This window comes from Hipposideros armiger, unplaced genomic scaffold (assembly GCF_001890085.2).
Source record: "Hipposideros armiger isolate ML-2016 unplaced genomic scaffold, ASM189008v1 scaffold_300, whole genome shotgun sequence".
NCBI lineage: Eukaryota > Metazoa > Chordata > Mammalia > Chiroptera > Hipposideridae > Hipposideros > Hipposideros armiger.
Genome location: NW_017731650.1, coordinates 406246 through 408780, shown reverse-complemented (window position 1 = coordinate 408780; position 2535 = coordinate 406246). Strand labels below are relative to the sequence as shown.

General features: G+C 34.9%; 1 long non-coding RNA gene across 2 annotated transcripts in view; it reads right to left on the bottom strand.

Annotated features, from left to right (window-relative positions):
* The window catches only part of LOC109391718 (uncharacterized), a 431571-nt gene that overhangs the window by 279696 nt on the left and 149340 nt on the right, over positions 1 to 2535 (bottom strand). The window lies entirely within an intron of this gene.

Here is a 2535-nt window from a genome sequence, read left to right as displayed (position 1 = left end):
ATGAATCAAATATTATTATTAGTTGTAAGTACTTTATGTCTATTAACACATTTAACCTTTACAACAACTCTATGAGACAGAAACTATAATTATTTCTTTTCTGTAGATGAGAAAACTGAAACACAGAGTTAAATAAATTGCCAAAAGCCACAATAGTAAGTGGCTGGGTTCAATCCCAGACATCCTGGCTCCGAGACTGGAACCACCATACACGCTGTGTTTCTGATAATAACAACTTATCTCATAGTGTTGTTGTGAGGATAAAATTAGATGAAACCTATAAAATACTTACAAATATCAGCTGCTATTATTATCATAAATTTCTAGGTCACCAAAGTCAGAAGTAACTTTTCCATTATATGAATTCCTACAGCACTTACTATTGGACCACACGCTTTATAAACAGCCTTGTATTGCATCACTTGACAATCATGTCTTATTATAAGCTGTAGATTATAAGCTGTTTGAAGCTTGGGATGGTGTATAAAACTATCCCATAGTCAGTCAATATTAGTAGAATTAATGTATATCAAGGACATTTAAAATGTATTATGATGACCCATATCCACGCCACAGTCTCTTAGATCCTATTCTTTAGTTTATAGACACACTGTTCACTCTGATATTTCATGCTTCTCCAATTTTTGATACCTTTGCCGCACGCACCCGCCCTAAAGTGAAGTATTCCCTAGCCCCTGCAGGCCTATTCCTGTATTCTACATTCTATACCTTTACTTGGTCTTTAGCTCCCCAGAAAGCCCAATCTCATTTGTCCATACTGGTTTTAGAATGTACTCAAGGTCCCATGGCTTAAACACAGAAGCCATGCTTAAAGTTTACAGCCACAACCACCTAGAATGAACACTAGGAGCTTGTGTAGTGTTACCAGGAAACAACAGTAAGTTGGGATGTTGTAGCCTATCATTTCCAAACAGATAATTTATTNGATATAAATGTATGCATATCATATATAAATGTTTCTATTTTAAGAAATTACATGTAAAGATACTCCAATAAAATATCAATTTTAAAGGAAACATTTAGGATATCATTTTAGTAAAAGGAAAATTCCAGTCAAGATGGCACAGCATTCATGATGTGATATACTACTATTAGTTCAAACTCATAGTGAGATAGATGAAGTACTGAAAGAAAAAAAAAATCCAGAAGGCAAACCAGGCTCAAAAACAGGATGAAATCTCAATGAATGAAAACCAAAACAGAAATGCAAATCAGCAAGTGGGGCTGAAGGAGTTGGTTGACAGTTTGAAAGTGAACAGAGATGGCCAGTGAACAAAGAGCCCCCGATGGTATAGGGGGAAACAAAAAATCTTCCACATGGGTTGGGGGACCAGAGGACAGCCATGCCCTTTACTTAAAACTAGGGATTGGGGTAAAGCTCCCTTCTTGAGTGAAAGGTTGAACTAGAGCAAATACCAAACAACAACAAAACAAGACAATCACAAATGAAATTGTTTAGGGATTAGCTTTACAGGACAAGAGCTTAAGTTTATGTACACTAAGAGATTTTTTCAATCAGAAATTAAGCCAAACTACCAAAGGTTCTGGAATAATGGGTTTCCAGTCTAAATTTCAGAGACAGACTGGTTGATGCAACTGCAAAAAATGCTGACCGGAAATTGTTGAGAACAGAGAGAATGGGAGACCAAAAGGGAGGAAAATCCCACAACTTGGCCTCTCATTGATAATGAACCTGTATACCTAAATACCTAAAGAAACAAACAGGTATAAAGACAGAACATGCAAGCAACAACCTTAAACTGGATGAAGGAGGTGTCTTCTCTTAAAAGGAAAATCTAACAGTTCTTTTAAAAACACTTCACATGATTCTACATTACAGTTTAAGTTTTTAATGTCAACTACCTGGAACTAAATATGACTGATATTAAAGCCACAATAATAGAATAGTGGAGGCAGCATAACATGTAAGGAGACTGAGTGATGGCAGATGGTTGAATTAATCATGTGATGTGATAGCTGAAGGAAGATGTAGGAAAAAAGGGCACTTTCAATTATGCAGCATAGATACTCCATATTCTTTTGAAAATGTATAATTAGGAAATGGACTCAAAGCACAAAGATGGTGACAGAGTTTGAATGATCCAAGAGTCCAAGATCATAAAAACAATAGAGCCATTTATTTTAAAATACAAATTAAAAATATAAAATTTCAAACTACCTCAATGGATAATCTACTTCTAATCTTGGAGAACTCAAACCTGCCATGAGCTTTAGGTTCCTGAATCCAAACACCATTGGACTCTACATAACTTGAACCCACTGGACATATATGAAGTGACTTCTAATGTTGACTTTAGGAAATGTACATCAATAATGAAGCATCATTGTAAGCATTAATTATAGAGAAATAACTGAAAAAAATAGCACAGCAGTTAAAGAATAAAAAATAATAACTTATTAAAAGAAAAAATAATTTCAATAGCTTTCTTACTTCCTTTTGTGCACCAGAATTAAAAGTTTCCCTCCAAAACTGGGGCTTACTCTCCTTCTATT